The 24,857-nt window shown below is 41.1% G+C and overlaps 1 protein-coding gene across 1 annotated transcript in view; it reads left to right on the top strand.

Moving 5' to 3' along the window:
• Window positions 1–24,857, top strand: part of cacna1ea (calcium channel, voltage-dependent, R type, alpha 1E subunit a) — a gene marked incomplete at both ends in the record, with an annotated part of 170,276 nt that overhangs the window by 718 nt on the left and 144,701 nt on the right. The gene's annotated exons all lie outside the window — the stretch shown is intronic.

Raw genomic sequence — 24,857 nt, 5'->3', positions numbered from 1 at the left:
AAGGTAGAAATTGCAAAATAGCTACATTTAACAGTTGGCCCCACTGCAAGATTTTGGATTGGAACCCTTATACAACCTATATCTCACCTCAATTCAACTTTAATGTCACATCAAAGTTTTACAGGTGTAAAAAAAAGAAGATGTGCATTAGTCGTCACTTTGTTATCTGATGGCTGATAAATCCACACAATGATCCAAACGAGATGGAGAGAGAACCTCTGTGTAGCACTATCTGGAAGGGGGGGAAAGGCTATGCAATTTGCATAGACAGCAGCTCAAATCACATTGCTCAATAGGATCATGGGATGAGAGCGAGAGGGAGAGAGAGTCATTTATATTTCTGTCCCTACAAAAATACACAACACAGAGAAAATTGACATATTTTGGGCATAGTTACGAATGGTGATTAATCATGAGTCATGACTTCATGAGTCATGAATCAGGGGTTCTCACACTTTTTTATACCACAACCCCATATTATTAGGGATATTTTAGGGCAAGGGTTAGGCTCTCTTTTCCCTTTGTGCTCTGTTTCTTTTCATCTCAATCATCCCAGGTGAAGTGATGCATGAGGGGTTTACTGAACCAAATTAAGAGAAAGTTAAACCTTGAATCTTGAATCCTGAGGTTCAGCTGTGCTAAACTCTTGGATCAATAGAAGCAGACAGATGTCCTCACACGCCTGTGTGTGTGTGTGTGTGTGTGTGTGTGTGTGTGTGTGTGTGTGTGTGTGTGTGTGTGTGTGTGTGTGTGTGTGTGTGTGTGTTTGTGTGTGTGTGTGTGTGTGTGTGCGTGTGTATGTGTGTATGTGTATGTGTGTGTGTGTGTGCGTGTGTGCGTGTGTGTGTGCCTGCGTGCCTGCGTGTGCACGCTCGCGCACACTCTTGCAGGTGTGCTGTTAACCTGCGATTGTGCGTGTTAGTTTATGCATGCATGCATGGTAAGATATTTATTGGCTGCCTGCAGCGCAGTGGAGTGTCTGGCTGATTAGAAGAGTGACTCCATCGCTTCCCTTCTCTGCTAAAGCTCCTAATTTGTGGGGTGTCACCTCTAATGGTGCTGGCACCCTCTGTGACACCCTGCTTCCTTACCCGCGGGCACCGGATGCCACATACTAAGTTCAGTGACTAGGGGAATGGGAAGGTGTCATATGGGAAAAAGAGACAGGGTTGGAGAGGAAGAGGCAGGGAGGAATGAGAGAGAATTCATGAGGGTGTAGAGGATATGGAAGAGGAAGATCAAGTGAATGAATAGCAGTTATTGTTGAGTGGAGATTGGAGAACAATGTTGTATTTCGAATCCCCTGCATTTTATTGTATTATTTATAAACTAATGTCAAGCTTTTTGTTTCCTTCCAAAGCAAAGACACTTCAAGCAAAGACTAGACTGTAACTCCACTGCATGACTTCTTGCACAACAAAAACAACACTGTCAACAGCAAATTATCACTAACACTAATCTACACAAACAATTTATCTAATGTATCTAATTCATCCAGTTGTGTTCATTGACACATTTTAGGTGACATCCCATCACAAAGAAAATCATACATAACTAGAAATACTGTTCCTTCGAAACAGTGTGGTCTCGCTTCCAACCCAACAAATAGGATACTTTAAGGTACTGTAAGGTACAGTACCTTACAGTATTGTACTGTACCTTACTATACTGTACTGCACCTTACTGTACTGTACTGTACTGTACTGTACTGTACTGTACTGTACTGTAACTTACTGTACTTTACTGTACTCTACTGTACTGTACCTTACTGTACTTTACTGTACTCTACTGTAACTTACTGTACTTTACTGTACTCTACTGTACCTTACTGTACTGTACCTTACTGTACTGTACTTTACTGTACTCTACTGTACCTTACTGTACTGTACTGTACCTTACTGTACTATACTATACTGTACTCTACTGTACCGTACTGTACCTTACTGTACTGTACTCTACTGTACCTTACTATACTGTACTTTACTGTACTCTACTGTACTTTACTGTACTCTACTGTACTTTACTGTACTCCACTGTACCTTACTGTACTTTATTGTACTTTACTGTACTTTATTGTACTTTACTGTACTCTACTGTACTTTACTGTACTCTACTGTACCTTACTGTATTGTTTTGTACTTTACTGTACCTTACTGTACTCTACTGTAACTTACTGTACTTTACTGCACTCTACTGTACTATACCTTACTGTACTTTACTGTACTCTACTGTACCTTACTGTACTGTACCTTACTGTACTGTACTTTACTGTACTCTACTGTACCTTACTGTACTGTACCTTACTGTACTATACTATACTGTACTCTACTGTACCGTACTACCTTACTGTACTGTACTCTACTGTACCTTACTATACTGTACTTTACTGTACTCTACTGTACTTTACTGTACTCTACTGTACTTTACTGTACTCCACTGTACCTTACTGTACTTTATTGTACTTTACTGTACTTTATTGTACTTTACTGTACCTTACTGTACTTTACTGTACTCTACTGAACCTTACTGTACTTTTACTGTACTCTACTGAACCTTACTGTACATATTCTATGTGTTCTAGAGGTGTATATTGAGTGCATATACTGTAGGTTAACAATCCCAGATCACATCTGTCCTCCACTATGTCTATAACCAAGGCGTTCTTCTATGTGGCCACTCCAGACTGAGGAGTGGAGCATGACTTTTATTGTGTTTGTGGATCTGATTTGAAAACGCATTGGTTGTGATATCTCCCTGAAAACCAACAACAACCACTAATACGGCTGATTGTCCCTGCGGGTTCTAGGATATATACTGTAAATCCCATTGCCCGGGATCCTAAAACCTTATTCTTTTTAAGTAAAATTTCTAAAACACTACAAAACATGTCTCAAAGACAAATACAAGCAAACGTCTCCACAGTAACACAGTAACAGTTGTTTGTGTGTGTGTGTGTGTGTGTGTGTGTGTGTGTGTGTGTGTGTGTGTGTGTGTGTGTGTGTGTGTGTGTGTGTGTGTGTGTGTGTGTGTGTACTTGTATATACTTGAGTAAATGTACTTGGTTACTTTGCAGCACCACAGAACAGCCAATGACAGACAGGCCTTTAATCACAGCTGTCTCAATCAGTAGAGTGGAGAGGGACATTTATAGATATTTGTAGTTTTAACTCAGAATATATACATCACAAAGCTTAGATATTTGGATCAAATCAGAGAGCAGACCTGTGTGAACGCAATGATATAGATAGCATATCTGAAGTGTGAACACTGCAGCCACAGCGCCTTAACATAAACATGGGTCTATTATCCTTCTCTCCACTCTGTCCCCACTCACTAAACCCATTGGAAATGCATTGGGTGCTTAAAGTTAAACATTTTTATTTTTTTATATTTATACTACAAAACATTTCAAAACCAAAAATACAAGCACACGTGTCCTCAGTCAGCTGAACACATAAAAATTTGAATGGTGTTGAAAGGTGTAAGCGTTTAAGAGATGAATCGCGCCAAAGTTTTGAGGAGATACTGACTAGTATAGTATATAAATAATGAAGATAACATACGTGTGCTCGCCTTCCAGGCGAGCCCACAATAAATAACTAAACTGCCATTTCATGAACCCAAACTAAATCCCACGATTAAAATAGGCCTATCTGAATATGGTGAATACAGGTGACACTTTCTGATCATTGACATTTTGCATCATTTAAATTAGAGATGCATTTAAAGACATTCATGAGGGAACAGGTCTTTAAGCTTACAACACTTTGCATCGCCATACGTTAGTTTGCAGATCCTTTTTGCCATTTATGCATGGATAAATGCACCAGCTCAGTTGTGCATCACATCACCTGGCAGCGGGCACCGAAGCAGATCTACAAGCCACATGGCATTACATGTTTGTGAGCTTGTATATCTGCTACTATGAAATGAATAACACAGTGTGAACATAGTCTCTTGGACTCTATTTTGTCTTTAACAGCCAAAGAAGTTTCATCAGACCGCATTCCAATTATTCAATGCCGAAATAGCTCATTTATACAAATCAATACAAAATAATTAATTAACTAGTTCTTCATCCTTGATCCATTTCAATAGGATAGCAGCAGCATAATACAAAACCAAAACAGCCAGGTCTTAGAACCACCAGAGAGAGACACAGACTCAGTCAGTTATGCAGTCAGTTCTTCACTGTATACATAAAATGATGTTTTCATTAGAGGTTACCGTTACTCAAGAGTTCAAAATTGAATAAGCTTGCCATTTGGTCTGGAAAAAGACCAAATGCTTGAGGAGAAGTGTTGCCATGGCAATATTGGCAATAATGTTGGCTGCAGCCATGGGAGCTGCATAGTACAAGTTTTTGTCTCTGCTCACCTGTAGGCAGGAATTCAAACTTTACAGTCTCAAGCCTACAGTACTTATTTTATTGTATTATTTTATTTATTTAGGTTGTACAATGGCACTGGAAAAACATCTAGACCACCAAGGGCAAATGCGTAGGACATGTAGAAAAAAAAATATCAATGCACACTCTATACTGCAGAATGTATTCAAAATGGATATAGTATAATTGACTTGAACAAATCCTCTTCCAATCAGCATCACCAAGTGACATAAATATGTTATTGTAGCTATACAGTTAGTTAGTTAATTAATTAACTAATTAATTAATTAATTAATGGGAAACAAGGAAGACTTTTCTGTTGTAACATTTAACACTTTAGGCTTTGCAAGTTAGCCGTAAGCGAGACAACGATTTGAGTAAGACCTGATTCATACTTAGGGCCGATGCATACTCCACGTTCAGAGTCCGAGTTTAATTTGGTTCGGTTCGAGGTGGCACAACATCTCGGCATCACCGAACAGCCAACGGTACCCCCTCCCCTCGAACCTCTGAATGACGTAATATTGTAGTTTGGACAGAGCCGAACTGGCTCTAAAAGTATGCATCGGCCCTTAGCTGTGCACTGGTGTCTTGATGTGAGCTTGTAGATCATCTATTTTAGGTGCACGACACAATGTGCAACCAAGTATAAATCAGGTATGAGTTAGTTATGAGAATATGACTGATCAGAGGGATGAATCACCCTCCGCTTCACCTTCCTCCCTGTCATGCAGTTAATTGATCATAACTGACTGTTTGGAGCACATTATCCCTTAGACATTGAGTGACAGCAAGAGATGATAGGGATGAGTACGCAAGTTTTAAAACAAAACCAGAAAGATGCAATTCTGGGAAATTGCAAGTGTGGTTGTTGTGAGGTGAGTCACACTTGCAAATGAATTCCATCTTGCCATTTGAATTTTCAAGTCAATGGGGAAAATGAATTCACTAATAAATGAATGGCCATATGATCTCTTTGTCAGTCCTTGTCCATTTTATGATATGAGAACTAGGTCTCAATTCATTTACACGGTTAAATAATGGCTAAATAAATAGCCTGCAATGTATGTGTTTGTGGAGGTACAGTATGGCTGTGTGTGTTTGCGTATTTGTATTGTCCATGTACTGTATGTGTGTGGCAGGTGGTGACCTGGAAAACCAGCCTCTTGGAAGGTCCTGGCGATAGTAATAATAGTGCTTTGAATTGACATAACATGCTAGTAATGACTGTAATCAGACAGCTGGGATTTATCCTTCTACTGAATGACTAACCTTGCCTCACCAGGGGGAAAGCCTGGTGTTCGTTCACAACAGGCCATTTGGTTTCTGCCTAAAGCGGAAACCACTAGAAGAAGCGGCATCACTTTGTTTTGGTTCCCCTGTTCGTTTCCCCAATCAATCCCCATTGAGCACAGGGGAATCATTTTGGGTTAAAACTCAATCCGGTTTGATCTTTCCGGCAAATTGTAGTCCTTTGAGGACTACAACATGACGTGTTGTGGTTTCCGCTCCCGACCGGATACAATCCCGAAAAGTGAAGTGATGTCATCAGACTACTGAATGACACAGAATAGTTTTGGATCAGTCAACTGGAGCAGTGTGTGTGTGTGTGTGTGTGTGTGTGTGTGTGTGTGTGTGTGTGTGTGTGTGTGTGTGTGTGTGTGTGTGTGTCTGTGTGTGCGTGCGTGCGTGCGTGCGTGCGTGCGTGCGTGCGTGCGTGCGTGCGTTTGCGTGCCAGGCAGAGAAAGACAGTGACAGAAATAGATAAAGCACACCTGTGGCCAGAAACGAATTGCAGTGGCAAATGGCTATCAATCTTAACTTTGAAAATAATTACATCTTCAGAGCAAAAGTCAGCAGGAAGGACATTCGTATACACACACACACACACACACACACACACACACACACACACACACACACACACACACACACACACACACACACACACACACACACGCACACACACGCTGGCACAGAGTATGGCTAATGGCTTGTTACATCTTGTTTTTGCCTCATTCTGGCTGTCTGTCCAGCAGATATCTCCAAAAATGATCAAAAGACTTCTGTGAAACTATGTGGAGAGATTTGCCAGGGGCAAGCACTGATTAGAAGATGGCGCGGACCGCTTCCGCAGCCGTCAAGTCGGCTCCACTAAAGCTATGTTATCTGTTTTTAATCTGGGTGGTAACAGTGGACATCTTTACAAAAACAGTGCTGGGAATAATCACATACAGTTCCCAGGCACTCATCGAGATTAGATCATCAAACATGGTGTATCACCTTTAATGTTGTGCTATTGGAAAGTGCCTCATAGTCTGAGATTATATAGCTCAGCCTCAGAGTAAGTCAGAAGATCCTCTGGGTTTAATCAAACCAAATACAATTAAACACATTTATACAGTGCTTTTCTAGTATTCTGACCACTCGAAGCACTTTACAATATACCTCACATTGCACACACACAAAGAGGTGATGGAAGCAGCAATCGTAGCGGTGTCTTAGCCATGTTGAATTTAGAAAGAAATTCAACCCTGACCTCAATATCCAAATCAAGCATCTTACTGCTCAGTGCAAGAAACTTAGAAACCAGACGACCGCCCTAATTAGATCCGCCAAAAAAAACTACATTGACGACAAAATCGACGAATACAAAAACAAACCACGAGACCTATGGAAGTTGCTTAACAACCAATTAGGTTTAAAACCTAAAACCATATGCCACAGCATAAACATCAAAACGGACGCCGCTCTCATTTCTGACAAATGTGAAGTGGCTACCCATCTTAACAAAACCTTTACCACCATGGCCCGTTCACTGGTCGAAAGACTGGTCGCCCCATCTGGGCGACCAAATTTTACACCAGTGGTATGGTGTAAAATTTGTTACGAAATTCTACAATAAACTGGGCGTCAGAAAAGACAGTTTTAAACTTGCCACAGTGACAACTGATGAAGTGCCCTACCTCAACACAAGGCCACTGGCCTTGATACAATTCCAGCTAGATTTCTCAGAGATTCAGCCACCACCATTGCTCCAATCATTACCCACATAATTAACCTTTCCATCGAACAGGGTCATGTCCCACAGGACTTCAAACTAGCAAAAGTAACCCCCCTGCATAAAAAAGGTAGCAAACTAGACCCTGGAAACTACCGTCCTGTTTCCATTCTTAGCTCCATATCCAAAGTCATGGAGAAAATAGTCTACGAACAGATAGCAAGATATCTCGATGAGAATAATCTGATTTACGAGTTCCAATCTGGATTCAGAAAATCTCATTCCACTGACACATGCCTTCTCTATTTGACTGACCAAATCAAACGCGAAGCGGATGACGGCAAATATAGCGGCATGGTCATGATGGACCTCCAGAAGGCATTTGACACCGTAAATCATTCTATTCTGATTGAGAAACTAAAAGCCATCGGTCTTGACAGCGCAGCAGTGAGTTGGATGCAATCTTACCTGGTGGGGAGGGAACAGGTGGTGGAGATTAACGGTACACTGTCCCCCCTCCCTCCCAGTAAGCTGTGGTGTTCCTCAAGGTAGCATACTGGGACCTCTGTTGTTCCTAATATACGTGAACGACATGGCATCTGCTTGTGACTGCAACCTGTTCCTGTTCGCGGATGACTCGGCTCTCCTAGTCTCGGGCAAGGACCACTTGCAGGTTGAAAAGACACTTAACTCTGAACTAAGTAAGATCTGCACATGGCTTAATGACAACAAATTATCAATTCACCTGGGAAAAACTGAGTCCATCCTCTTTGGATCAAATCATAACCTCAAAAAAGTCGATAACTTCACAATCAAAGTGGGTGACAAGGTCATAACACGAAAAAACGAAATCTCTTACTTAGGATGTATCCTTGAAGCTAATCTTTCCAGTGAAAAGATGACTTCTAAAGTAATAAATAAAATCAACCAACAAACTCGTTTCCTACAGAGGATCGCCCCAATGGTCAATTTCAACACACTGAAGACCATAGCTGGTGCAATAATCCAGCCCCTCTTTGACTACGGAGTCCACGTATGGTATCGTGACGCCCCACAAGCCCTGAAAACTAAACTCCAAACAGCCCAAAATAAACGAATTAGGGTCCTGCTTAACCTTCCCTATCAGACTCACCTCACCGCTACTCACCAGTTAAGAGTGGGGTGGCTCAGAGTAGATGACAGAGTACAGCAACTTGCAATGGGCCTGGTGTACAAGATACACTACACCACTATGATACCCAAGTACCTGTCAAAATACTTTATAAACATTAAGGATGTCCATAATTACAACACCAGAGCAAGGTTATAATAGTTTTGGATTTTTCCATTAGTTTTTATTTTTATTAGTTTTGGGGTTTTGTTTTCAATTACAGTTTAGTTTTAATTCGTTTTTAAAGTGAGGTTGCTAGTTTCGTTTCGTTTTTATTTTTTGAAAATGCTTAGTTTTAGTTTAGTTTTTATTAGTTTTAGTGTTCGTTTTAGTCTTTTACGGTATTTGTCAGGGCTGAGATTAAAAAAGCTCCGGAAAAAGTATTGTCTAATAAAGAAAATCAACAAAACATCATATTGTTGAGAGTGGCAGGAATGTTGAGACATACAACTTCTCTCTTTGACCTCACCATCTGGTGTTTTTTTTTTTTTTTTTTCTACAAAAGACGAAAACTAAGGAGATTTTCTCTATAATTTTATTTTATTTTAGTTAGTTTTGTAAACACACAATATCGTTTCAGTTAGTTTTCGTTTTTTTAAAAAGCTTAGTTTTTATTTTTAATTCAGTTAACTAAAATGTTTTTTCATTCTAGTTTTCGTTTTTTAGTTAGTTTTCGTTTACTATAATAACCTTGCACCAGAGGCAGCGCCACAGATCACTTTCAACCCAGAGTCAAAACCAACAAAGGGTCAAACTCTTTTTTCTGCTATACCACCAAAATGTGGAAAGCCTTACCGAAGGCCATAAAGGAGTGTGGATCACTAGCATCCTTTAAAATTGCCCTGAAAAACCACTTACAGGCAGCAGCCGTTCGCAACTGGTAAAAAAAAAAAAAACTAACCTAGCCCAACCCTTCCCTCCCCTGCCCCTTCTTTGTATATACTTACTTACTTACTGTTTTAGACTCTTTTTTTTGTTCACTCATTTTTCTTTTCTTTACATATCTACTGCATAGTACTGTGTTCTATTCGTCTGTCATTCAATGTTATATGAGATACTTAAATGGTTTCCTGTGGAAATAAGCGTAGTCTTTTCATGGATCTCCTTTTAGTAGACCTTGTACCAGTGAACTGTATGGTCATGAAACTGTACCTTTTCCTATGCAAACTTCTAATAAAGTCTTCAATCAATCAATCAATGTTCACAATCTAATACCACTCTGACCATCTTATTAAAGAGGTGGTGCCATAGTTTCGTACTTTTCCTGTTTTGTATGTGTCTATGGAGTTAACATTACTCTAATAGACCCCCGGGCGTGGTTATAATATGCAAATATGTCTTCCCTGTGTATTTTTTGTTTATTCCTGAAAGCTGAAAGCCTCTGAGTCAAAAGTCCCAATCGAAATACACCACTTTAGTGACACAATAAAATCATCCCCTCCCTAACTTGTGGGTGGGTGTGGCTAACTTCAGGTGGGTCACCACCCACCTGAAGACCAGGTAGGCCTATACTTAGGGTGGCCACATAAAAACATAATTGTCTCCAGCAGTTGTTCTAGTGCAGTGGTCATATCTGTGCCCTAAAAAGAGGCTTTCAGGGTACCAATACCTCAAAGCTACATGACAACGACCAAAAGCAATTACAGCAGCTGAACTAATGGCACCATATGCTGTGTACATGAGTCATTAAACTTGACTGGATTATCAAGTGAAGGCGTTTGAATCCTTGACACAAAAACAATTCTCAGCTCGCTCTGCATGAGGCTTTTCTTCCCCTAAAAAAAACATTTTTTTTTGATGAATCAAGTGATATTTTGGTAAACAACTAATCATGTTGTCCAATGTCCATGCAGTCTGTGATATATTTTATTTAGAAGCACAGCTTGAGCACTAATAAGAGATTGTGGCATCATGTTTCTCTGACAGGTTTCAGAGTTTCTAGAGACCAGTTTTTAGAGAGTGATTCTATGATATGAAGGTATGCATCGTCAGTCTCAAAAACTGCCATTTTCAAAAATGTCTGTGAAGCTATTAATCTTACAATAAATGCGACAAATCTCTGTGAGCGTGCGTGCGTGTATGCGTAGATGTAATCCACGTATCTCGAGAACCGTTTGTCCCACCGGAGTGCCCTGCCCGGCCTCGGCCCAACACGACGTGCGGTTTTCCCGTACCGGCGCAAAACGTTCGGAATCACCATATGCAGAGCTGATTGTTGACATCAGGCTGTTTCGGAGGAAACCGGCGCAATCGCTGACTCATTGTGAGATTTGTGACACCACTTCATAAAAGATTCTGACATCACGTACGCCACATGAGTCAACAAAAAATGCCATGTTTACTTATTGAATGTCATCAGTATGACGTAACCGAACAACGGGTATGATGGGTATTGCCTAACAACCGGAGGGGCATCATTCACTACGGATGGCAAAGCAAGCAGGCTGCGTATACTGCTCAAGATGAAGACAGACAGATACATAGATATCCATATATGGGCATAAAATGGACGCAGACAGAAATATATCTCCATATATGGGCATAAATGGACACAGGCAAACAGATGGTCAAAATAGGTCGTATGACAACAGGTATAATGGGGTTTGCATTAAAGGGTGGGGCATTCATTCCCTATTTACATCGTTCCTGAGTTGGCCAGGTCGCCGACTAGACGCTCGGCTGCCGTACTGTTAATGAGATCGATTAAGTGTAATGCTCTCTGGGAGCTAATTGTGGCATATTGTACAACAGGGTACCATGTGACTGTTCCATGGTTTACATGTTTGACAGCTGTGAAACCCTGTTGGTCCAGCAAGTGCCAGGCTATGACATTTTTCATCTCAGAGATCAGAGCAAAACTTTCTGAAAGTAATTGATGTTATGAAGATGACTGTGGAAGCTGTATCCAGCGAATTACACAAGAGAAGATCATCTCTCCACTGAACTGCAGGACAATATCTCTGCAGTGCGCAGCGACCTGACGGCCTCTGTTGATAATGTCCACGAGACTACAACAACGCGCAATACACCGCCGAAGGACTTGGAATATTCAGCTAATATTTATTCATACACAGTGGTGGATCCTGAAACTAAGGCGACTGCTTTTGACAGAGGAAATAGATAGGCTCTGTGATAAAGTGGACTACATGGAGTTGAGACAACGCAGAAAGAACTGCAGAATCTTTGAGGTTGAAGAGGGATTCAACAACATGTGCCCAGAAAAGGCAATAGCTCAACTATTGAAAGAATAATTACAGTTGGACTATTATGCCATTGGACCGGGCTCACAGAGTCGCAATGCGGAACAGAAGAGGAAACCAGCCAAGACCCACTTTGTGGAAAAAGTGGACATGCTCCACAAAGCAGCCCAGGTGGGCAATATTACACACAGCGTCCGGAGAATCCATATCTACGCACACAGACCAGTCAGCGAGGGTCGCTAAACTGCACATCTTTCGGGGAGTGCGTTACCCCCTCTGGGCCTAAAATTAATGCAGTTGCCTGGGAACAGAAAATCGCTCCAAGATCCTGAGACAGGGCCGGCGGCAGGACTCAATGGCTAGTGGGGCCGTCCGTGAGCTTAAGGTTGCGATCACTATGCAAATTGATGTTTCGTCTTTGTTTTTGAGTATTTGCCGGCTTCACTGATGGGGACGGGAGGTCTGAGTGAGGGGGATGGGCCCTAGGCATCCCCCTCGTGCCGCCGGGCCCGTCCTGAGAAGGTTGAAGAATATATAAGAAAGCTTGACTGTTTGGTCGATATTGTATTTACAGAATTGTTGTTTGGGCTTGTAGACCCTTGCAAATCATAGACCCCAGAATATGTGGGCAATTCTCGTTATTTCTATGTGTCATTAGTTCGACTAAGGGTTAGGGTTAGGGTTAGGTTTAGGCATAGTTTTACTGAGGTTAGGGTTTGGGTTAGGTTCAGGCATAGTTTTACTGAGGTTAGGATTAGGGTTAGGTTTAGGCATAGTTTTACTGAGGTTAGGGTTTGGGTTAGGTTTAGGCATAGTTTTACTGAGGTTAGGATTAGGGTTAGGTTTAGGCATAGTTTTACTGAGGTTAGGGTTAGGGTTAGGTTTAGGCATATTGGTTAACATTCACCAGGTCAGCATTCATCAGCTTCGGCAGGTTAGCATTTCACCAGGTTAACATTCACCCGCGTCGAACAAATGGAACGTCGAACAAATGTTATGTCGAAATATCGACACGCTCCCGAATACATATGGTCTATGGTCTCCCTACTACAACGTGTCGCTATGTAATGGAAATAAAATAAAAACATAAACTGGAATTTTGATCTCTGTTAAAACAAAACCCCAGAGCATGTTTATAGAAAAGAGTTTTGCGTTGCGACTCGGGTTTGTGGTTCTGTTTTTGATGTACCGGTATGTTTCCCCGGAGTTGGGATGCTACAGTGCTGGAGGAGGGAGGGAGGGAGGGTGGGGGGCAGGGCCATGTTGGAAGAAGTATACATTACTTATTTGCTTCTACTTTATTTATTTATTTACCTGCTATTATTTACAAATGTCTTAATTTATATATTCTTTGGATAATGTGTGTGTTGTGTATGTATACGACTGCAAGAATGATTCATGCCCAAGATACTTTTTGTTGCTATGCTTCCCATTACTGACACAGACTCAGCACAGACTGTCTCGCACACACGTCATAAACTGAATATATTTGATGGATGTCAAATCAACAATTCACTTGATATTTCACATTATGTATTCTGCTAACAGTACAGGTACCTGAGGGCTTAACGGTCAGAGAAGAAAGATGGACACCGACACACATTATAGTGTAACCACTGTGTGTGTGTGTGTGTGTGTGTGTGTGTGTGTGTGTGTGTGTGTGTGTGTGTGTGTGTGTGTGTGTGTGTGTGCGCGCGCGTGCGTGTGCGTGTGTGTGCGTTCCATCACAAAACATCACGTGGCTGACTTTGTCTTTAATATGTCTGTAGTCTAATAGAACCAAAGAGCATTTGATTTAGGGAGTCGAGGTAAAAAAAGAAAAAGAAAAAAAGATCAACCTTTTGTTATACATTTTGCCTGTGAGCCCTCCAGGGTTGTGGCAGCTGAAAAGCCTCTACTACATTTTTATGGAGATATTATACTATAAATTTGTATATTATAATTATAATATGTATACATGTCTTTAAAAATATGGATAAATTCATGCTGCGTGCCTTTTGATTTGGGAACTTATGTGTACACAAAATTGGAAATGTATGGAAATGGACACCATTCCACAATTATTATTATTTTTTGTACAAAAAGATCACAGCTCACTTGGCCAAACTTTGCCATCATGGCACCAGAGGTACAAAGATCGACAAAGGGGCAGAGGGATCTAAAGAGGGATTTCCACATATGTAGATCCACGTACTGTTGCATTATTATGTGTTTCCTTCAATGTTTCACTGCAGACATTGGTGATACTACCTCTTTCTCAGACTGTTTACTGGCCATGCAGTGTTTACTAAATCAGGAAAAACAGAGGTCCAACTGCCTCTTGGTCTCCTACTGTCAGTGTTTGTCTGCCCACGGAGCATAGCTCTGAATGAAAGACTATACCCTCACTGGACCTCTGACGTTTACTTTTATTCTCAACCTGTATGTTGTGCTGTGAGTCAGACATTCAGCCAGCCTAGCAGGCAGGATCAGGGATTCAGAAAGTTATTTCCCACCTTCTATATTAGCCTGTCAGACAGCGGATGCAGGGCTGTGTGACTGCCATTTCAAACAGAATCACACTGTAATTGGGGAACATGTTCTCACTCCGACTCGTCACCTTTGACCAAGCTGCTCTATTTCACGGCTTAGGGTGTTCAAATTAGACGATTTGCGGTGAGAATCTGATGCCTCAGCCATAATGCGGAAGATGTAGACTTAACATGGAAAGATGTTGAGTAACCAATGTTACAAACATCGAAAACAAGGCAGTCGTGTTGTCAAAAGCAGGCTTGAGCCACATGAGCCCCACCGGTGCGCGGCATGAGCTGGTGGGAATCGCTTATGGCCACTACTTCATCATCAACATGGTACAGTATGAAAAGGCGGCAAGGCACCTGGTCAACAGAGAAATATGTTGAGCTGGTGTAAGAACAGGCTGAATTGGATAGAAAGGTCAAATGAGGTCTAAACTTAACAACTAAGTTGTTAAACTAACAGTACTGATTCTTTTTACACTTTAAATAACTAGTATCTGACCATGTTTGACTGCATTGCTCTTTTCATAGCTGCATCATTATATTTATCCGTGGGCTATTGCACTTGCACAATCCCTGGATCAATTGGTCAATGGGTAGTCTTTGGAAAAGGCCATCTTTAGATGTTTTTGTACCAAAGACTCGACACATTATTAGGCCTGACCCTTTCAAACTGCATCAATAAACAGTTGGGAGAGAATCTTTGCCTTTCCACCTAGTGTGCGCCATTCCCCCATTACTGTCTCACAGTAAGCATTAGACAAACACCCAGAGCAGTGTAAATGTCAGAGCTGTTTGTCATAACTGAATTATTAATGGCAAGATGCTGAAAAACATTTTCAGCACCACAAAACCATGTGTCTTTCAGTTAGATCAAGATAAACAGTGTGTCTAGATGTCATGGAAGAAATGCAATATTCTGTAGTTCTCACACACTTTGTACATTAGTTATGCCTCCGTCTATTCAAACAGAGATGTTTTTTTATGACAACACATTACTGTTGTCAACAGTAGACACATTTGTGTCTACTGTTTGTAAGTTTAGTCATGGTCTTACTGCCTTCGTCTCTACTTCTCTTTTCTTCTCTTGCTTTACTTTGTAGATTTTGATTATTATTACAAAACATGCATTACCCACTTCAACCCTATACACATTTCGGTATTCTGCATAATGGGTACATTCTACTTTTGTTACTTTAAGTACATTTTGATACCAATACTTTTTTACTTTTACTCAAGTAATTTTTACTTGTACTTGTAACAGAGTATTTCTACATTGCAGTATTGCTACTTTTACTTTTTCAACCACTGCTCTCTACTTCACCGGGTCAACTCTCTATCTCCTCCTGCATTTGAGCTTGTGTTCAATGTGTTGCTTATTTTATCAATTATTGCGTAGCTGCATCTAATGTAGGGGTGTCGCTCTCCATTCCGACATCTTGCCACTCCGAAATTGACTTCTTATTGTCGGAGTGGCGACACTTCCATAGGGGTTAAGTTTAGGGTAAGGGTTAGAGATAGGGTTAGTGTCGGAATGGAGACATGTCGGAAAGGAGACATGTCGGAGTGGCGGGGTGTAACCCTAATGTAATGTTATACATTCTAGGCCTACTCATGTCAACTTTATCACTGAATATGCTTTGTAATGTTTTAGGCCACTTGGTTTAAACGGAAATTTGTATTTGGCAAGATTTTCGCTGTGACCCGTGCTGGCCTGTCGCTGTCCATCATCGGTGGTGCTGAACCACCAATCGATGCATGTGCAGATCAACGTGGATATTTCCAGTGCAGGGAGGTTACAGCAGTGAAGGTGTGTGTGGTTTCTGATTCTCTTGTGTACACATGAATTACAAAAGATAAGTAGGAAAATAATTAATTCTAAGTCTAATCCGGCCCTGATGAGCTAACCGAACCTTTAGCATAATATGCTAAAGGTATATGCTAAAGGTATATATTATATATTTCCTGGTGCTGAATATGCATGCGCTTTGTGCGCTGTTGTCCAAACATCTGCTAAATCTATTCTGTCTTGCAATTGAATGGACTCGCTAGTGTGGTGAAAGGCCGACACTTAGGCTACATTTTGAACCTTTGACTGTTGATAAAACATTATCTAATTGACACAGGGTATTAGCATTCAGACTTTGCAGATTACAGATACATTTGAATGATAGAAATCTATTTAGAATTATGTTTGGATGGTGTGGGATCTTCAGACAGCTAGGGGACATGCGCGCACATACTGTACATAGTATGCTACTATAATGGCTTCGCGGTCTATCAGAACATTATAAGCTACATGTTAATTATTACAAGTAACACGCCAACGCGAGTAGCGACCGTCATGTCACGCAGCAATTTCCCCCAACACAGACAAACACACACACACACACACACACACACACACACACACACACACACACACACACACACACACACACACACACACACACACACACACACACACACACACACACACACACACACACACACCATTTGGTTAAACACTTTGTTTGATGTGCTGTGACAGTGGTCTCCAACAGATGGCGCCAGAGCACCACATGAAGAGAGTTTCAGGGTAGCGTGACACAACTGCGTTTCAGGGTAGCGTGACACAACTGCTGCAGGTTTCTAAAACAACAACAAATATATTGGTATTAATTACACACAGCAAGTCAGGACCAGTTTCTACTTTACACACATCAATAGTCCTTCATTCTTAACCTCCGAATAGAGCGACACTTGGGGGCTTTGTATTCATTTTTATTTTTGCGGGTTGCATATTCTTTGCTGGCGGGTGGTTCGGTGTAGACTCTTATGGGCCTGGGTAAAACCAAACATACCTTGTGCATCACAGTAGGAAAAGCTTGTTGTGATGTAAGATCAAATCTAATACAAAGTTCTGATGAAACAAAAAAAAAATCACACCCAGTGTGAGCTGTGCCTCGAGGCTGCTCAACAGCCCGCTGGGTGGCTGCGGATGTTGTTGTTGCGTTTCATACACATTTCATGCTGATACAAACACACAAAGTCACATGTTGTGAGCGGCAGGCACCGCTCAAACTACCGTAAATCCTGGACTTCAAAAGTGACTTTAATAGATCTTTATTTCTCTATATTCTTTCAAATCATTATGATGTTGGGGGGAAAAAAGCTTTGTAATAACAGCACGGCCTCACTGATCAATATGTAGCTTTCAATAGTAAGTTCCGGGGTGCAGTTTGCGAACAAAGATTTTACCTGCATACTTCCAGTTCCATCAGTTATGCTCCAACCTTCACACCCTTCATGAGTTTCTCCAGGCATTTCCTGGTTGAGCTGCCTGTTGTTCACACTGCGATCATTTATGGCTGGAGATGGTTCTCTGTGTCCTCTTGGTTCCTCTTGGTCTTTGGTTTGGTGCTAATAGTCTAATCAAATTAGCATTAGGGTTTTAATGAACCGATAATTGGAAAGAATTTCCATCATGTGCTTATTAATTAATTTGTGTTTCAATTAAGACTTTTTTTCCTAATGTAATTCTGTAACGATTGTGTGGTGGAATAACATCTGATCTATCATCAAGGTTATGCCTACATATTTGCATTCAGACAGGTGCTTCCACCTCTTCCCTTCCCCCACTGATTAGCGCCGCACTAAATAACATCTAGTCTCTTTTTCCTACTTATATTGATCCCAAATGACTGTCCACGGGGTCCCCAGTAGCCATCATAGCATAGAGTGGAGCCCATAAGCCTATTGATATCTAAGCAATTTATTGTGGTCAAAAGTTTTTTTGTCTTTCTTCTTCTTCTTCTTATTTTTAACATGAATATGTCATTATACACACATCCATACCTTAGTTGTCCCACACAAGCTGCCACAGTCTCTGGTAAATCATGTTTTGGGGTGAGCATTCGACCCAACAACTGCCAGTCAAAGTGACTGTACTGGCCAATGACAGCACGTTATTTCCGGGACTTGGCAAAACACATAACAGCATAACATCTGTTTAGCAGACTACGGCGACTCGCGTGACAACCAACATGAGCAATAGGCTTATGGGCTCCACTCTATATGCTAAGAGGGCTGCTGGGGAAACTGGACGACAGGGGCATTTCTGCCTAATAGACCCCATGGACAGTCATTTGGGATCAATAAGTAGGAACATAATAACCTATATGTTATTTAGTGTGGAGTTGTCCTTTAATACCATGGATCCCTGGGCCGAACATGTAGTCTAGAAACAACCTACCGGTACATCTCCTCTGGGATCTGGCCATCTGGCTGTGGGTCTCCAACACCACCTGACAACACTGTGAATACACACACGCACACATGCGCACACACACACACACACACACACACACACACACACACACACACACACACACACACACACACACACACACACACACACACACAGTGTGTGAATTAAATTATTGAACACAGATTTGACGATAACTCAATTACCAACAGCAATACCGTGGAATAAGGTTTCAAGCCCTGTGTTTGATGAAAAAAAATATATATATTTAATGGAAACATTAAGATACATATTGAACCTCCAAGCCTAGGCTCAACATCATCTTATAGCAGTTCACTGGGACAATGAAACAGCAGACATTGTTTTTATAGCTCAGTGAGTAATCTGTGTCCCACTCCCTTCATTATTCATTACAGGATTTACTGAGGAGTTTAAGAGCGGCTATCCATCTATTTACTGATGACAGTAGTATTATTGTCGGCTCACTAAGGTGAGCAGCACCTTACCATAGCTATTATTTGTGCCATTTGTCTCTACCTATCTTGTCCTTCATACTGTACTTGAACTACCAATACACTATCAATGTTATTCACACCGTCAATATTGTTACACTACCATTATGTAATTTTAATCAATTACAATCTCACAATGCTAGATTGTAGGAGATCTGCATTTCTTTTGCCGAATGTTCAAATGACGGGCCTACAGATCTTACGATAAGTTGGAAGAGATGTTTGTCCACCTAATGTAGGGTGACTAGCTTGAATTCAGACACGCAATGCATTTGTTCATATTTTCTGATTGGTTATGTGAGCATGTTTACATGAACAGAACATTATAAACGTCTACGCAACCACTGAAAACAACTATTGTTATTGTGATTCTGGCGAAAACCGTGATAATGTTGACCTCTTTCACTGCCCTGAGATATGTAACCATTTAACAGAGGACATGTGACATGTTGACCTGCTCCTTATGCGCGCACGCGCGCGCGCACACACACACACACACACACACACACACACACACACACACACACACACACACACACACACACACACACACACACACACACACACACACACACACACACACACACAGTTAAGGATGAGAAGATGAGGTTCTCAAATACAGCCCTCAACGATGAATTGAAAGGGGATTCTGAACTTCTGGGGTTCTTCCCTGAATGAAGATTGATATTAGGGCTTATTCTCAGCCAAGAGAATAAGATAGTTCAGATAAAAGACAAAGCTTAAGCTTAATCAACTGCTAGGTTTTCCTTGATAATCTACAATCAGAGTTATTCTGCTCTTGGAATCATTGAGTTGGGGAAGAAATGACGTAAGATTACGAAAGCGACATGTCATCCCTAACACACGCACGCACGCACGCACGCACGCACACACACACACACACACACACACGCACACACGCACACACACATACGCACATGCACATGCACACACGCTATAAAACTAGCTAAAAAAAGCATGATTTAGTATGTGTTAGTTTCAACAGCACACATGAGCTGTACTGTATTCTTCACCATGTTTCATCTTTTTGCGATGAAACACTTCATTAGCATTTTTACAGCTGTGGCCATGGGTGTACATTGTATCTCTGTGTGCGTGCAAGGTTGCATGTGAGCATGTGTTGTCCAGCTATTGCTGACTTGCTATGCTGCGCTTTTGTATTGTGGACATAAAAGTACTGATGTATTAATTTAACTTGAAAGCATGCACAAATGGAACAATATGGACCCTTATGGACCCGTGTGCTGCCAGGACCCTCTCGGGTCCTTTTGGTTGTATTTATACACTCTTTGGAGTTAAATTAACACTGGACTGTGGCCTCTGTCCTGGACTTGCTTTCTGCACATATTAAAAGCATCACATTTCAATTTCAAAGCAGATTGTGCTGTGTTCCCTGGATTCAATGCTCCTGGCATGCTGGAGCAAATAACACCTTTGTAGTGTGGTTTCTTTCAGGCATAGAGGCTTTTATTCCAATGGGCTTCAGAATACCTTACCTAGCTTTATCTAAATGTTCCAATATAGCCTGGGAGTGAGATGAGCAGATCTGTGGTTTGTGTGTGGGTGTGGGTGTGGGTATGTGTGGGTGTGTGTGGGTGGATGTCTATCACACTGCTTGCTGCAAAACCTGAAGGAGTCGCAATGTAGTGACTAATGTTACTCTTGGCTACAGCTGTTCTGATAAATAGAGCAAAGAAACTTTGTGAGCAAATACTTTTTCTTCCAAAACCCACCACATTGGCTTGCTAGCACCATCCTGCTGACCCCTAGTGGAGGTATTTAGAACTGCTTTTTAAATGTATTGCCTATCTATTGACTGAGAAAGACATGAGTTACAGTATGTGAGATGTAATTTATTTGTATCTTGAATAAACAAAAGATGCTCCGAGATGTTCTTTTTTTTGGACAAACCTTTGTCATATTCTTGTGTCAAGCACTGGACTTCCATCCAAAGAAACAGGTGGAAGCGCCAACGCTCTGTTATTACTTATTTATTGCCTATTTGTTTATCTGATTCTGTTTTAAATTAACAGGCACTTAGTCTTCTGACATGCCTATTGACTTATTCTTAGCTTTAGAAGATAAAATATAAAATATAGCCAGGGGTAAGTACAGTATAAGGACACAAATATGCTGTTTCACACGTTTAGATTTAAACTGACGCGGTATTCTGAAACATTGAAATGAACTAAATGTGTGCACAGTAAGAAATCAACAAATCAGCAGCAGTAGGAAGAGGAATGTAGTTGTAGGCAGGATCAACACATTGCATTAATATTCATTCGATTCACATTTAATTCGGTTTCTAGGTTGTCTAGAATCCAAGAGCACAAATTATGTATTTTTTGTCTGCCATTTTAAACGTCCAAGATGTCGGCCATGCAAATGGCTGTGCAAATGGCAACATTGATTTTTGGATTCGCCATGCTCTGACGATTCCAAAAATGTATAGTTTCATTAACCTCAAAAACTTTTGAACAACACCATCTAGTGAATCTGATTATAAACAGCGTATCTATCAAGCCTTTCAGTGTAGGAAATCAGTCCCATTGTCCCAAGTGTCCATAAATTCTCAGTGTCAGCGTAATTTGGTCTTACTTTTAGACAGGGTTTGCTAGAAAGAAGCTCCTCTACCAGAATTAATGAGAGCTCAAGAGCTGTCCTAACCCGTTAGGGGTGTCAAATTCACTAAGGGTGTGTGCAGAGCGCCTTATTGATAAAAATGCAATTTCACATGGCCCAGATTACTTCATTAACAAAGCTTGTCTTGACTCAGGGCACATATAGTAAGTGTGTGGGCTAATACATACATGTGCATACAACCATATGTCCGTGTACGTGTATAGCCTACATACACTCTGTATTATGTAGCTTTCTAATGATGTATTTGATGCAAAGCCAAATGTTTCTTTCCGTTTTGTTTATTTTCTTCGCTTTATGTAAGACAAATAGCTAAGTTCATGTGTTTTCAAATGTATTGTTTTGCTCTTTGTCTAAAAACATTTGTTTGTTTAAAGTAATCTAAGTATCAACAGGGTGGGCATAATAAGCTTCGGCTTCAGCCCAATCCTTTTCGGTCAACAGTTATATATTGTGACTATGTACTCTGTATTATTATTATTATTGTTGTTTGTACTGACCGAGATAAATAAAAAAAACAATAATAAAAAAAAAAAAAAAACATGAATGCTCTGATAAATTACCCCTTCTGAGTATGGCTTCGATGAGGCAGCTATTTTGTTGGCAATGATATATTATGATGGTTTGCTGAGTCATCCAGGGCACTTGCTGTATTTTCCCACATTGATATATTAGTCTTTTGCCTAATTAGTCTTTTCGGCCCGAAAACGTCAATATTAAGTCCCTATATGGGCATTCCAAGATGATTCCCTGTTAGGGCAACCTTAATACAATCCCTTTTATGCCCATATATGGAGATCCCTGATGTCATCAATATTAATCTAATATCTGGGAATGTCCATATATGGACATAGCCCATACCTGGGAATGCTCATATATGGGCATAGTTTGTCAATGTCATGTGGTCTATGACGTAAACATCTATGATGTCAGACGTCAGTCATCTCCATATTTGGGAAAATATGGCCAGATTTTGTCCAACTTAAACAACCAACCAGGTCTGTGCATTTTTTTGGTCAAAGTTGATCCCATGCCAAAGCGCCAGCACTCGCCCAGCAGTCTGCTGTCACCCAGGCTGATGCATGGACACACCCATGAGCAAAAAAAGAACGTGGAGCGGATAAGCATAGATCAAGTTGAGCCCAGCTGCTCCCTCCCTCTTTCACACACAAGTTGCTCAGTAGGCTCACAGACGCAGTCACACACACAGACGGACACACACACACACACACACACACACACACACACACACACACACACACACACACACACACACACACACACACACACACACACACACACACACATACTCTCTCTCTCTCTCTCTCTCTCACCTTGGATCATGTTAGTCTTGAATGCTCATAGTACATCTCAATATGAATATAGTCTACTAATCTTTCTTTGTTGCTGTTGTCATCTGGCTAAATGAAAATCCACACAGCCGTGGTTTGTTTGCTATTGGATTATTAGCTATTGAGTAGGCTACAATCGATCGCCCATTCTGTTAGAGTGGTTCCCCTGACATCACAGTGACATCAGAGCATGATGTCAGAGCGGCAAACCCACATAGACCGTAAAAATGTGTACACGTCTACGTGTACACGTCTACATGTCCAGACAGACGGACACAGACAGGCTGTGATGTTTCTCATAGTAAACTGCGACCTTTTCCCCCAAATCATTGTGAGGGGCAGATTGGACCTCTACAGTAGTACGACTCCCTTGTATTAGAAGTTTCAGTGAACACATGTCGTTCCATCCGACTGTCCCTCCAACACATTGGTCTCAAACAACATTATCTGAAGTACTAGCCTTGGAATTTTATATACGCCTTCATGATCCCAAGAGGATGGACCCTACTGATTTTTTTGACCCCATGTACTTTCCTCTAGCAAAGACTATGTGATGACTATAGAGAGGCAACAGCACTAGACACATAGGAGAGAATCAGAAAGAGAGAGAGAGCGTAGGAGTGAGAGGCTGAGAGATGTTGTAAAACAAATGTAGGCTCAAAAGGGAGCTCCTAAAGTGCTTGTAGGAAGCTTCATAAATGCCTCTTATGTGATTCTGAGATGCTTGATAAATATGTTATCAAAAAATAATGCACTCTATGTTACTTTTCAATATCTAAAATTTCCCTTAAAAATGCCCTAAAGATACATACCGGTAGACTACTGCAATACTGCTCAGTATAGAGCATCGCAGTGAGGTGTCGGAAGTAAACGGCCCATTCATTTTCACCATAGGGTTTTTCATTATCAGCCACAAAGTCGTAGCAATTCAATGTACACTTACCACTAGGCTGGTGGTTGTAAATGGTTCTACCGGTATATGCTCCTGTAGAACCTCCGAGTTTGTATGCAATCACTCTAGTTTTAGTAAAAACACGTTTTAATCAAGATCGCACGGAGAAGAACTGCATAACCCATAATCACAGATCTATCAGTTAGTGTGTGTGTGTGTGTGTGTGTGTGTGTGTGTGTGTGTGTGTGTGTGTGTGTGTGTGTGTGTGTGTGTGTGTGTCGTGATTGGTCTGTGATTGATCTAGCTTCTTCTTCTTTCATGTATCTTGCGGTTACCGCGGAAGTAGCTTACTGCCCCCTGTTTTCCCGGTAGATTATTGCACTTCAGCAGAAATCCGTGAGCGAGTGTCTTTCTTTTACAAATATGATGCACAATGTTAAAGATGACGATAAGAGCGTCCACAGAGATGAAAATCATTACATGTCAGGCCATATGCTGGCCTGGATAACTAAACTGAGCGTGATTTAAGGGATATATTTCAGGAAACAAGTATCATTCGCAATGCATTCTGGGAGTGTAGTTTCCGCAATTTTTTAAATAATGATGTACACAGTCTTGTACCCTGCCCTTTTTTCAGCTTTCTAATTAATCGTTGCATTCAAAATAAATTGAATATTGTCATGATTCCTCACCACCCGAGGTGGCTTTGTCCGAGGCTTAAAAACGTTTAAATAAATACTTTATGAAATGTCTATGGAAGAAATGAATGAGGAAAATGCTTCCGACACCGGAGTGAGGGCGGGGTGGGGCTTCAACTGCGATGCTGTATATATAGAGCATCAGCATGGCACTGCTAGTGGCTGGCTGGGTGGGTAGCACACATGCACACATACAGTACATGCGCGTGCACGCGCGCATACACACACACACACACACACAC

Source organism: Nannobrachium achirus (genome assembly GCF_963921795.1).
Source record: "Nannobrachium achirus genome assembly, chromosome: 1".
NCBI classification, from domain to species: Eukaryota; Metazoa; Chordata; class Actinopteri; order Myctophiformes; family Myctophidae; genus Nannobrachium; species Nannobrachium achirus.
This window is presented reverse-complemented; position numbering and strand designations above follow the sequence as displayed.